We start from the raw sequence: 14,263 nt of genomic DNA, 5'->3' as shown, positions 1-14,263 counted from the left end.
GCACCAAAGCCCGGGGAGCGAAAACAGTGCATCACAGGCCTTAGACCCCTGCCTGGGCTGCCACCAGCTCCCTGCGTGGGCCTTAGCAAATTGCTTAGGAGCATCAGTCTCCTCATCTCACGGGAGAAAAGCAAGTGAGTGGGTGGGAAGTGACACCTGTGTGTCAGGTGCTCTGAGGACGGAATGAGTAACCGGGCTAACCGGCAGTGTGGCTGGCGGTGAAGAACGCTGCCCCGCCCTCTCAGACGGGCTGGCTCCGGACCCGGAATCTCCACTGGCTGTGCGGTCTCAAGCCAGTTACGGAACCTTTTCCCCATCTTGTCAATGAGGATGGTGCACACTCCCTGTGCTTTTTCTTTGTGTGTGTGTGTGTGGGGTTGATTTGGGTTTAACATTACTGAGCTAATACATGTAAAAAGCACTTCGACAATATCATATGATCTCACTTATAGGTGGAATCTAAAAAAAAATGATACAAATGAACTTACTTACAGAACAGAAACAGACTCACAGACACAGAAAACAAACTTACGGTTACCAAAGGGAAAGGGGTGGGGATAAATTAGGAGGTTGGGATTAACATATACACACTGCTATATATATTAACAAAAGAGATGATCAACAAAGACCTACTGTAGAGCACAGGGAACTGTACTCAATATTCTGTAATAACCTATATGGGAAAAGAATCTGAAAAAGAATGGATATATGTATCTGTATAACTGAATCACTTTGTTGCACACCTAAAACTAACACAACGTTGTAAATCAACTATACTCCAATATAAAATAAAAATTAAATTTAAAAAAAAACAGAACCGTGACTGACACATGGTGAATGTCAAATAAACCATAGTTTCTCTTATGTCTCTTGGAATTCTTAAAAATTACCATCCCTAGTGTCTTCTTTATCCCCATAGTCCGAGACCTATATTATCTCAGAATAATACAAGAAGTCTTGGAGTAGTCAGTGGAGGTAAGAGTACAGACTCTGGAGTCAGATTACGTAGGATCAAATCTCAACTCTGCTATTTACTAATGAACAAACTGTGTGACTTTGGGCAAGTTACTTAACCCCTCTGTGCTTCAGTTTCTGTAAAATGGGAATGGCACAATGACCGCCTACATAACAGGGTTGTTAAGGGGAGATAAAGGAGTACACAAGTCAATAGATATCAGTTGTTACTATTATTAATATTAGTATCATTAAAGATAGTGTAGGGCTTCCCTGGTGGCGCAGTGGTTGAGAGTCCACCTGCCGATGCAGGGGACGCGGGTTCGTGCCCCGGTCCGGCAAGATCCCACGTGCGGCGGAGCGGCTGGGCCCGTGAGCCATGGCCGCTGGGCCTGCACCTCCGGAGCCTGTGCTCCGCAACGGGAGAGGCCACAACAGTGAGAGGCCCGCGTACTGAAAAAAAAAAAAAAAAGATAGTGTAATAGAAAGAGCACAAAATGAATGAAAATAGTCTCAACTTGACAACTACATCATTCCCCTTGTCCTCAATTTATTCATCTATAAAGGAGGGACTAGAGCTAACCAGTCTCCCACAGGGTGAGACCTCCCAGGTCTAACAGGCAGGATTCTCAGGACCAGGGACTTGCCTGTTTTTCCTTCTAGAGCTGGGCGCCCGAGCGTGGCAGATAACGCTGACGTCAGAAGAGGGCGGGTGGGCAGTTCCCAACAGAGGGGCAGTCAGCAAACAAGTCTTCTGATAATCTGGTTCCCACCCCAGCGGAAGAGCTGAGTTCCTGCCACGCCACTCTGACATCTTAGCTCTGGGTTAAAGTGCTAGAATAAGCGTTTCAGAAACCAGACTCTGAGGTCTGGTCGATTCACAGGGAAATGACTTGCCAGAAAGCAATGAGATGCAGCGCCAGCCCCGGCGAGGCGACCGCGATGGCGCATGACAGAGGGCGAGAAACTGCCCATTTCATCCAGGTTCCCAAATTCATCAGGACGGGCAAAGTAATTTCAGAATAATTTTAAATTGGTGTGTGTCTGTAATTGTTTCCCCGGTCTCTTATCTTGTTGATTTGGGCTTTCTCTCTTTTTTCTCAGTTAGGTTAGACGGTGATTTGTCTATTATGAGATTGTGTGTGTGTGTGTGTGTGTGTGTATGTGTATGTGTATGTGTATTTACTTAAGAATCAGATTTTATTGAAAAGCTAGAGCTTTAAGATCATCTAGTCATTGGATATTTATGCTGTGTAAGGTACTTAACAGATGTGAGAGGGCTCTGTAAACTAGAAAAGAACTTTAGGTATCTAGAGTGGCCACCTGTATCACTTTGTGTCACCTGTGCCTTGCCTGATGTCCCCCAGTGGATCAGCAATGGGATCAGAATCCAGGTGTCCCGAGTCCCAGTCATATTCGTGTCCCCCACCCTACAATGTCTCCCTCATCTAGGACACTTGTCAGTCATGGTTCTAAGTGTTTTAAAATTTTTATTTTATGTTGGAGAAGAGTTGATTTACAATGTTGTGTTAGTTTCAGGTGTACAGCAAAGTGATTCAGTTATACGTAGACATATAGCCATTCTTTTTCAGATTCTCTTCCCATATAGGTTATTACAGAATATCAAGTAGAGTTCCCTGTGCTATCCAGTAGGTCCTGGTTGATTGCCTATTTTATATATAGTGTTGTGTATCTGTTAATCCCAAACTCCTAATTTATCCCCACCCCTTTCCCCTTTGGTAACCACAAGTTTGTTTTCTGTGTCTGTGAGTCTGTTTCTGTTCTCTAAATAAGTTCATTTGTGTCACGTTTTTAGATTCCACCTATAAGTGAGATCATATGTAGTAGCTCAGTAATCTTAAGACCAAAACGAAAACCAACTCTCCCCAAACAAGAAGCACAAGGAGGGTGCAGTATCCTCATTGATAAGATGGGGAAAAGGTTCCACGACTGGCTGGAGATGGAAGAACGAGCGGCGAATCCAAGTTCAGAGCCAGCTCACCTGGTGGGTCTTTGATTGCTTGCAGGGCTTGAACCTCGTGGCGAGGAAAATGGTTTCACCTACAGGTCCCTCCACATCCCTTCCCCCCACTCCCTGGCTCATATTTTGGACCATGTGACTTGACCCATGGCTAACTGGACCAGGGGCACTGGAGCACCTGACCCAGCCCACCAGTCCATAGAAAGGCCAACAACCTGTAACATGGCCAAATGTCAAATGATGAACTGGACCAACCAGATTATCACTCTTGGAGGAACCACGTGAGCCAGTAGAAGAGGCGGCCAGATGTGAAAAGAAGCCCCGAGGAGGAATCAGGCCCGTGGTGGGGCAAAGCCATAGGCGAGCTAAAGTTAGGAGGGGGACAAAGTCTGAGCAGTGGAAGGCAGTGGAAGCCTGGGGTAGAAATGAGAATGGAACAGCAGCACAGAGCAAGACAGAGAGACCCCAAGAGCTCTTACAAACATAAGTGAAGGCCCCTGGGGACCCTTGTTGGCAAAGAGCAAATGCACTGTCTCTAGCTAGTTTTTCGTGGAGGTAATGGGCTACAGCTCAGGAGAATGATGGAGATACAGTATAGTTGTGTTTCAGCAAGACGTTTGTGGTCCACAGGGGAAAAGTGGACTTTATCACTGCCCGACCCCCAAAGCCCAAAACAAATGTGCAACCAATCTGTAGCAACAGTAGGATTGTATTGCCATCATATCTGCACTCTGTCCAACCTCACCCTATACCCACCCTGGTCTTGACTGCATAGTTAATGTTTTCCTTGCCCTGATTTTTAATTTATAGCTGACCATTTTATATTATGCATCTCCTGTATGCCCCACTGGTCCAACTGTGAAAAGAGACATGGTATAAAATACATCGTTCAGATGAGAACTAGCTTAAGTGGACTCGTGTCTGAATGACCAAATCCCCAGTTCTTCCTGAATCATGGAGATAGGTCTATAGTTGCAGGTCACAGGATTTACCCAAAATTGCATCCTATTAAAAATCATAATGATTTGGATGACAACACTGGTGACATAATGTTTACATTTTCAAAGTTGCAAAATAAAAGAATGGCTAATACATTAGAAAATAGCCTTTGTCTCCAAAAATTCTTGCCAGTCTGAGCTTCCTCCAGTGTGCTTTCAAATGCCCACACTGAATCAGCATCTCTGGGCAAATCTGCAGTGTTAGGGTTTTTGACTATTACCAAAAGTCATTATTGAAATAAGTCATATGAATTTCTTTTTGAAAAAATTCTGACTTGATCCCAAACAGTTGTCAAGATAGTGTCCGTTCTGTCTCTCTACCAGGTAGTGTAGGAGAAATTCTTTCCAAGCTTAGCACCAAGAAAAGCTAAGTCTTCCCTGAAAAAGAAAATCACAATGTATCCTTTTCTCTGATCAAGAAAGATGTGTATCCAGTTTCCTTTTTCACCCTGATCAGCAAAACACTTCAAATCTGGCATTAGGGTTCCTTGGAGCAACTGGAATGAACTTTTGATTTTTAATTTTTTTCTCCAATCTGTTTTCCTATTTGAGTTCATATATCATCGGTTTTATTACCTGGGTTTTGTCATTTGGTAAGCCAAAACAACTCCTTTTTGGAATGACTTGGGATATAAATTAATTACATAAATTATATCTGAGTAATGAGTGGAAGAGACAAGGTGGGGGAGAAAGGAAAAAAGTGTGCAATCTCAAGGATCTTCAAGATATGTGACTGTATTTATCCAAATATTTGTCCAATCTACACTGTTTAATTAGAGCCCAAGATAACGTGTGAGAGGGAGAACAGTGTGGTGAAAATGTATTCGAATTTGATGAACACCTTGCTTTCCTTACGAGACAATTGATTAGATCACGCCTGTCCATCTAAACTGATCAGCTCAGCTGGGAAGTAAAAGGATGTCTCATTCCTGCAACTTGAGATCTCCTCTCTCGCCCCTGCATCCACATAACTTCCAGGTGAGATGCCTGAGCAAGTGAGGGAGGGAGGAAGCGGGGAGGAATGGAGCGAGGTGGCTGGCTGCCGGGACTTCAGGGATTTCACACAGAATCATCTGAGCTAAGTGAGTCCACCTAGTCACCCCCAGTTCGTCCCCCCCCAGTAAGGAATGTTTCCCTCAATCCTCGCCATCCTAAGGAGTAGAGTCCCTGCAGTGAGTCCAGGGCAGAAATTTCCCAGAAACACTTGCTAGACGCTAACAAAGACAAATAGGGCCATACTGTCCCAGCCTCTGTCCCCCATAAGAAATCACATTCTACCTCCTTCAAACAGGAGTCAGGTGGATTCTGCTTCATAATATTGATGCCTTTGCTTTTACAAGTCTCTTTCTCCCACTATAAATATATGCTCACTACTGAAAATCTGGGAATAGAGAGAAGTGAATTTTTTTAATTTTGATAATAGCTAATCTGGGAAAAGAAGTGTGAGTGATTGGGGAGGTGGGACGGAAAAGGGCGGACTGGGGCCATCAGTGCTGCTTGCCTGGGCAACTAGGATGCTGTCTAAGGGGGGTGATGCTCTCTCCTGACCCCTTACCCGGCCAAACTCCAATTCACTCCTCCCACTGTGACGGGAGCCATTTTTTGTTTTAACCCCATATCTGGACATTTTACTCTTCTGCTTCGAGGGCTTCTGTTTCTTAGGAAAAAGCCCATCGGTAATGAGTGCTGCAAGACCCCTCAGGTGCGCCCTGTCGCCCCCTTCATCACTATGCCCCTGCCACACCAGCCCCCTTTCCATTCCTAGAACAACCCAAGCCTCTTTCTGTCCCAGGGCTGTCACGTGTGGCCAAAACGCTTCTTCATTTACTTTTTCACCTGGCTAACTTCTCACGTTTGGTGTTCCAGCCAAAATGTCACTTCCTCAGCCGAAAACCTTCCCTGATTCCCTCCCCAGACTGGGTTAGGTCCTTCCACTCTGCCTCTTCTTGGTCCACTTTCCGCAACTATAATTCTTTTCACTTGTAAAAGGAAAAGGTTGGATTTGCACACCCAACTTTTTTTTTTTTTTTAAGGAATTCCTTTATTTTTATTATTTATTTATTTATTTTTGGCTGTGTTGGGTCTTCGTTTCTGTGCAAGGGTTCTCTAGGTGCGGCAAGCGGGGGCCACTCTTCATCGCGGTGCACAGGCCTCTCACTATCGCGGCCTCTCTTGTTGCAGAGCACAGGCTCCAGACGCACAGGCTCAGTAGTTGTGGCTCACGGGCCCAGTTGCTCCACGGCACGTGGGATCTTCCCACACCAGGGCTCGAACCCGTGTCCCCTGCATTGGCAGGCAGACTCTCAACCACTGCACCACCAGGTAAGCCCCCACACCCAACTTTCATAGTAGTGTCAGTCACAGTAGCCCAAAGGTGGAAACAACCCAAACGTCCATCAATGGATGAATGGGTAAATAAAATGTAATACATGCATATAATGGAATATTATTCAGCCTTCAAAAGGAAGAAAATCTGGCAAGTGCTCCAACATGGTTGATCCTATGTGAGTATCTCGGTACTGTCTGTCTGTCTTGCTAACAGGACCCTCAGCCCCATGAGGGCAGGGACCTGATTCTCTTATCCAAATGCTATTTCCAGCACTTGGGGTAGAGGAGGCTTTTAGTCAATATATGAGAGAAGAAGGAGATTCAGAAAGACTCGCAGAGAACAGAAATGAGGGAACCCAGGGCCCAGGAGTCTCAGTTTCTGTCTCTTCAGCTCTCATAGGCCCCGCTGTCCATTGATTTTGCTGCCTGTCCTTGGATGCACGGATATGTCATTGCAATCACTTTACGTAAGGTGGCACAAGGGCCTTTCTGTTCCTGCAGTGCCGGAAACCCCCCTGGAAACCTTCCAGATGGTAATAATGATAATGACAACAAAACTCATAGGGCCAAGCTATCAGGAGCCCGGCACTGGTGTGTTTTTTAAAGACAATCTTCATGTCAACTGGATACCCTGCCCACCGTTCAGGGGAGAACCTAGAGGCCCCGTGAGGCCTGGCACAGAACCAGGAAGTAGCAGAGGTAAGATTCCGGCCTTGCAGTGCAGCACCAAAGTCCACAGAGAAACTGCTATACTGCATTGCAACTCCCCCACACCCACCCCGTGAAGTGTGGCGTAAATGTTTGTGGAATAAAGATGCAGGAGTAGCTGAACAGAGAAGGCTCCCCGGCACCCCCCTTCCCATCCCGGCTCCACCCCTTCACTCCCTCTGCTCTGGAGGAGGTGGGGTGACTCGTCTGATGGGCAAGCCCTTTCCTCCTAAGCCCTGAGCTTCCTGCAGGCGGCATCTCTTTTGCGTTGCCCACCCTGAGGAGCCCTGCCCTGGACCAGGCAGGAGATCCTGTCTCGCTGTGGCTTCCGCGGGCCCGTTTGACCCTCAGACGAAGCTCAGGTCTCCAACTTAGCCCCTATCAGAAAGAAAAGGCGTTATTTCCATGTCCTTCTAACTGTGACTTTCCCAAGTCAGGGATTTTCCAAAGTTCCCACCCGGCTGCCTTCTGGCTCTGATTTTCCTGGGAAGAGCCCCTCTGGAAGGGCTCAGGAAGCTGACTGATGCAGGAGAGCGAAGGAAATGAAACCAGAGGCACCTGCGAGGATTCTGTTCAACATCCACAAGTTTCACTTTCTTTCTTTAGACGGGGAGTTTCAACCCCCATCTCCCTCGCCCTTACCTCTCTTTGCTCCCCGTGTGGATCTCAGCACCGCTTCTCTCCCTCCCTCCCGTTCCTGCCCTCCCCACCCCTTCTCTCTCTTTCCCCAGTGACAGTAGTGGGCACCTTGACCTTGGAAGCAGCAGTCCTACCCTTTGGTCTCCTTTCTCTTCTTGGGTAGGCAGCTTTTCCAGGATCAACGCCAAGGCTGCCCTGCAGACACCAAACTTTTTTCTCTTTTTCAATCCAAACTCAGAAGTTATCTTCCGCGGGGACTGCTAGCATCCCGTGCCTCCGGGAGGAAGCCGGCGCCCCCTCGTGGCCGGCCCGGGATCTGCGCTAGTTTTCCAGCCATTGATGCTCCCTAACCCTCCCGAACACACTGTTCTTTGGTCATTTCAGGCGGCCGGCTTTGTCCTGGGCACTCGTCGAACCAGTTGCCTGGCTGAACTGGTTTCCTCCTCCTCGGCCTGAATCCCCGCCCGCACGTCCACATCTTTGACCGCTGCTGCGGCCCCGAAGCCCCCTGCGCCCCGGTCGGAGCCACGCTTCCTTCCTCTTCGCTGGGGCTGGCTCGTGCCTGCATGTGACACACAGCTTCCCGGGGCACCCTGTCCCCTCTGGGACAGCTTCCCGAGACCCCTCGTCCTGCCCCGGCATCGCACACTCTCCACCCACGCCCCCATGGGACCCCCTTCCTAGCAGACTGCCCTCCGCCCCCCAGAACTCCACCTTGAAAGGCAGCAGCCCTCGAGGGGACACTCCCTAGCTGCTCCCCACCTGCCCGGCCCAGCCCAGCCCGGCCCAGAGGCCCCTCCTAGCTTCCCCGGACACGCCCGCTCTCAGACGTACAGGCCCCGCTCCTCGGGGGCGCGCGCCACCCAGCTCCGCCTCTTTCCAGCCACGCAGGTACCAGCATGGCCGCCAGGTGTCTTCCCTGTGTTCAGCGTCTTGTGCTCAGGCCCCTGGGTGACCCATCGCACTTCCCCACCTCACAGACCCCCAAGGACCCCTGCTGCCCCCTCGCTCCGGCCACCCACCCACCCCCAAAGCCACACCCTGGACCTTGTCCTTACCCAGAAATGTGCTGCCTCCAAATCCTGGATTCCAGCTTCTGGCCCTGCGAACCGGCTTCCGGGCCCTCCGGCTCTCCCTCCCTCGCTCCCCTCGCCAGGCCCGGAGAGGCCAGAGCATGCCCCGCCCAGCCCCTCGGGGCACCGGGCCCCGGCGGCCACGCTTCCCACCTCCTTCACGGGACCCCAGGTCAGCAGGTGAACTGACTTCTCAGAGCCTCGTGGGCCCTGCCGCCCACATTCGTGCCTGTACATCCCCCAGGAGAGCGGAAACCTACATGCAAGAGCATAAGGGAACCTGAGGAAAGCCCGGCTGTGACACCCGTCAGCCTCGTCACCGAGGCTACCAGCTCACTTGAGTCCTCAAACTTATACGTACCCCCTTGAACTTGGCGGATCCCTCTGCTGCCCTTTCCCACGCTAGAGCTCCTCCCCAGTGCCCGACCAGACCTCCACCCCTCCCGTTTCTGTAGGCAACGCGGCTGGAGGATTCTGCCAGAGGGTAAGGGGTCATTTCTCCTGTTCAAGGCCACCACATCCAGCTGTGTGTGCTCTTTTTTTTAAAATTAATTTTTATTGGAGTAGAGTTGATTTACAACGTTGCATCAGTTTCTGCTGTACAGCACAGTGAATCAGCTATGCCTGTACATATATATCCACTCTCTTTTAGATTCTATTCCCATGTAGGTCATGTGTGTGCTCTTGAGTCTGTTTCCTGCTATCTCCTTCTTGACCCTGCTCCATCCTGTCTCTCTGTCTCTGTCCCTGTCTCCCTGTCTCCTTCTCCCTTGGCTACTGGGCTTGCCAAGAATAGCCTGGTGAGACCAGTGATATGAGTCCAATTGTGTCCCCAAAAAAGCTATGCCCAAGGGCTTCCCTGGTGGCGCAGTGGTTAAGAATCCGCCTGCCAACGCAGGGGACACGGGTTCAAGCGCTGGTTCAGGAAGATCCCACATGCCGCGGAGCAGCTAAGCCCGTGAGCCACAACTACTGAGCCTGTGCTCTAGAGCCTGCGAGCCACAACTACTGAGCCCGCATGCCACAACTACTGAAGCCTGCGCGCCTAGAGCCTGTGCTCCCAAGGAGAGAAGCCACCGCAGTGAGAAGCCTGTGCACTGCATCGAAGAGTAGCCCCTGCTCGCCGCAACTAGAGAAAAAAAAAAAAGCTCGCGCGCAGCAATGAACACCTAACACAGCCAAAAATAAATAAAATTAATTAATTTTAAAAAAAAGAATCACATTGAGCATATTAAAAAAAAAAAAAAAAGAAATGCCCAAGTCCTGACACCCACTACTTGAGAATGTGACCTTATTAGGAAACAGGCTCTGTACAGAGAAAATCAAATTAAAATGAGGTCAGATGGACCCTAACCCAATATGACTGGCATCTTTATAAAAAGAGGAAATTTGGACAGAAGGAAGATGATGGCCATGGGAGCGGAGTGATGCGTGTACAAGCAAGGGGTGCCCAGAGTGCTGGCAAACACCAGATGCTGGAAGAAGCAAAGAAGGATCCTCCCCTAGAGCTGTCACAGAGAGCGTGGCCCTGGCCACACTTGAATTAGGACGCGTAGCCCCCAGAATGGAGACAGTGCATTTCCATTGTTTTAAGTCACCCAGTGTTGGTACTTTGTTACAGCAGCAGCCCTGGGAAGGTCAGACAGCTGGGGAGGCCATTCCACGGTCAAGACCATCAAGGTTTGGGATGCTCTGGTGGGCTCTTCAGACTACTTCCCAAGGGTGACTCACGGCTCCCTGGAGAGAAGCAGGCTGGGACTCAAGGGCCTGGGCTTTCTTTTCCTTTCTTCTGTGTTTCCAGGAAGCCCTTGGAACAGATGTAGAAACAGCTCTTTCCATCCAGCCTGGCATCTTGCTTCCAGAGGCAAGAGGCTGAGCAGGCCAGCAGGTTAACATTTAAGCAGCCCTGAGCACGGTGTTCTCATGTGAAAACTGGGGCCTGGCAACTGGCCTCCTCCCCATCCCAATTCCCCATCCCCCTATCCCCCCACCATCTCCCCATCGCCCCTCCCCCCCAGGCCTTGAAAGAGGTCTGAATTATATATTCAGTCAGTATTCGTCGCTTGCTGTTAGCACTTGGGAAGCAGGGACCCTGTCGTATTCATCTTTCTGGTCTGGGGCTCTGCTCCGAGGAGGAGCTCCCCCGGTGTTTGGTAAAATGAATTTGTAAAGCAGTTGTTGAGTCATCCGGTCAGGTCCACACTGGAGCAACACGACACAAAGGACCTTTACTCTGGGGAGGGTTTCTAGCCACCTGTTCTATCAGGCTCCTTCCAGCAGCCCCTGGCAGTAGCCGTGTGGTAACAAGGATCCCACAGTTTTACAGGAGACCCACACCCTCTTTTCTCCCAAGCTCTCACTTCCCGGACTCCCAGACCCAAGGCAGGGCCCGAGGGGGCGGATGTTGATGTGGGACATGAGCAACTGCACTTTCAAGTGACCTGTGGCTGTCGGAGCATCTCCAAGCCGGCGTCTGACAGGTAAATGCAAGGTGCTTTCCATGTTCCCAGGGCCACAGTCGGGGCAAAGTACCCCGATGGGAGGGACAGAAGCGTGGAGGGTCGAGGAACATGAGCGGCCTCAGGTCACATCCCCACACGGGCCATACAGAGTCCTTGTCTTGGTCTCTCCGTGTGAGCAGTTCTGCTCCCGCCTGGAAAAAGCTTTACCGTATTTACATGTGATAAGGTCGTTGCCGTATTTACAAGTGGTAAGTGCCACCACCGACTGGTTGAATGACTGAGGGCTGAGTGGGGATCCCATAGATCCTTAAGCATTTATTGGGCCCTTATTATCTGCACACTGTGGTGGGGAATCAAAGGCAAAAGGCACAGTCACTAAAAAAAGAGTCAGCTTGTATCAGGGAGCCAACGCTCACACAGACCAGCACAAACGGTGTAGGGAAGAGGGGTTGGGGGTGCAGGCTTTAGAGCCAGACTGGGTTCCAGTCCCAGCTCTGCCACATCCAAGCTGTGTGCACCCTGGACACATGACTCAACCTCTCTGTGTCTCAAGTTCTTTAAAAGTAAGATGGGAATGATACTAATCACCATACCCACTTCGTTGACTGAATAGAATATGCGCGCAGCACTTAGTTTCTGGCACTTTACCAGTGTTAACTGTGGTGGTGATGATTATGATTGACTATACTGTTAAGTGAGATATTATATATAAAGTGCTAAGCAGTGCCTGGCATTTATGAAACACTCAGTAATATTAATTGCTATTACTATTATGATTACTATCATTTTTATTTTTATGTTCTGAATTAGTTTTCTATGTCTGTATAACAAATCATTCCAGAACTTAGCAGCTTAATACAACAAGAAACATTTATTATCTCACTTATTATTAGTTTCTGTGGGTCAGGAATTCAGCAGCCACTTACAGCTGCCTGGTCCTAACTCGGGATCTCTCAAGAGGCTGCAGACAAGCCATTACCTGGGGCTTGACTAGGATCTGCTTCCCGGATGGCTCACTCACGAGGCTGGCAAGTTGGCGCTGGCTGTTGGCAGTGGCCTCAGTTCTTTCCCACGTGGACCCCTGCATGGGGCTGCTTGAGAGTCCTCACAATATGGCAGCTGGATCCTTGCCTGCAAAATAATCCAAGAGATTATTTTGGACGCAGGAGCCAGCGTCTCTTATTGTTTTTTATTGAGCCACAATAACCTACTAGTTATGGGGGTTGACCCTGTTCATTTTGGGAGGGGCTACACAAGGGTGTGAACACCTGGAGTAGAGACTCATTGGAGGCTGACCCCCACCACGTCCTAAATTGTGTGGCAGAGACTATAACTTCCACAGGAGTTCAGATGAGAGGGAGAAAAATGAAGGTAAAAGGGCTTAGGGAATGCGTGGAGTTTTTACAGCTAGATCTTGAGGGTTGTCCGTCGCCACTTCTTTTTCCTCAAATTCCTTATTTCTGTGGCACTTGGACAGAGAGGAGGGTAGGGCTTTGATAATCAGAAGGGCAAAGGGGAGACAGGGGAAGTATGAGGAAAATTTTAAAAGAGGTGAACGGGATTTACTTAAGGGATAGTAAAAAGGAGACTAACATTGGGAAGGAAAAAACTCTAGAAATAGGGTGAGAGAGGCAGCCTGGGCTGCCTTTTGCCAAGGAGGGTTGCAAAAGCCAAGTAAATAGACGTAAACTAGCTGGAGTAGAAAGTAAACGTTAAGGGCATAAGGCTTTGGAGAAACATTTTCAAAATGCTTGCAGGCTTGTTTGATGTGGGACATTTGAGGCTAAAGAATTTTCAAAGGTGAAGAATGTTCTCCTCTAAGGGGGCATTCACTTCAATGCAAGCATAGCCTGGGGGGTCAAGGCAATACCAGGAACCAGACTTTAATAGCTTCCTTATATCAGGGTAGGAAGCTCAAGTTGATAAGAAAGTTGGAATCGAGCATCCCAGCTGGAGGGGGAGCCTCCCCAAAGGAAACGTTGGAGTGGGAGATAGTCTATGTTTACACAGTGCTCAGGCCATGCCTGCAGTTTACACAAACTGCATCCTCGAGCCGCCTGACCTAGAAGAACCCACATCTGGTGCCCAGCCAGTGCCCAGAGGAACTGCCTGCCCAGCCCCAACCAGCCCGTGAGTGCAAAGCTGCTTGGACGCGCCTGGTGAAGAGGACTGCTCTGCACACACTGGGGCCATGACGGTCACCTACGTGTCCCCTTCGTGTCCCACACAGAACTACCTGCAACCCCTCCAGTTAGGTTCATTCATCAGGACAATAAGAAAACCTCAGAACGCCCACCTTCCCGTTTTCCCTCTTCCCTTTCCCTTCTTTCAGAACAACTCAGATCCCATTCACCTGCTTTCCGAGGCCCCAGCCGAGCTCCCAGGCTGGTAGATGTGCTCTAACACATCAGCTGTCCCTGTTCCCCACTTAGCACTGTGATGGCTACTTGGCCACTTGGTCTCGCCCACTGCAACCTTCCCGTAAACGCCCTCCCTTTCGTACCCCACAACACGCGGCACAGTGCCCAGCCCATGCAGACGCTCCCCACGTGTCCAGACAAGGCAGTGCTGGGCTGGCTTCACCCTCCATAGGTCAGTCCCTCCCTGTGTGCCAGCAGCCACAGGCTTGCTTTTGACCTGGACCATCGCAGGAGGAGACTGGACATCACGGTGACTCAGGCCACAGGAGGATTAGAGGAGCCCGGGGTGGGGGGGGCGAGGCGCGGAGGCGGGGTGGGAGGGCGGAGCGTGGAGGGGGGGCCGTGGAGGGGTGGGAGCGGAATTAGGTCGGGGGCGGGGTTACGTTGGGGGGCGGGGTTAGGTCAGGGAGCTGTCCTTTCCCTTACAACACAGCAAAGCCTCAAGTCACGTTAGAAGTCATGCCTTCCCGGGGAGGGTGTGAAGGGGATGAAAAACTAGCCAGGGAGCGGTTGCAGCCTCGACTTTTCCTCCAACTTCTGAAGTCTTTAATTCGGCTCCAGCCTGGACCCAGCACCTCAAGGAGTTCCCTAGAATTAAGGAGTGTCTTTCACAATCTCAGAGACTCTGGGCAAAGTCCAGGGTCACCGTGTGATTCAGAGGGTGGAGTGGATGCTGTAAATTATGTATTTGCTTAAAAAA

Source organism: Mesoplodon mirus, assembly GCF_964341445.2.
Source record: "Mesoplodon mirus genome assembly, chromosome: 18".
NCBI lineage: Eukaryota > Metazoa > Chordata > Mammalia > Artiodactyla > Ziphiidae > Mesoplodon > Mesoplodon mirus.
Note: the sequence above shows the minus strand (reverse complement) of the source record.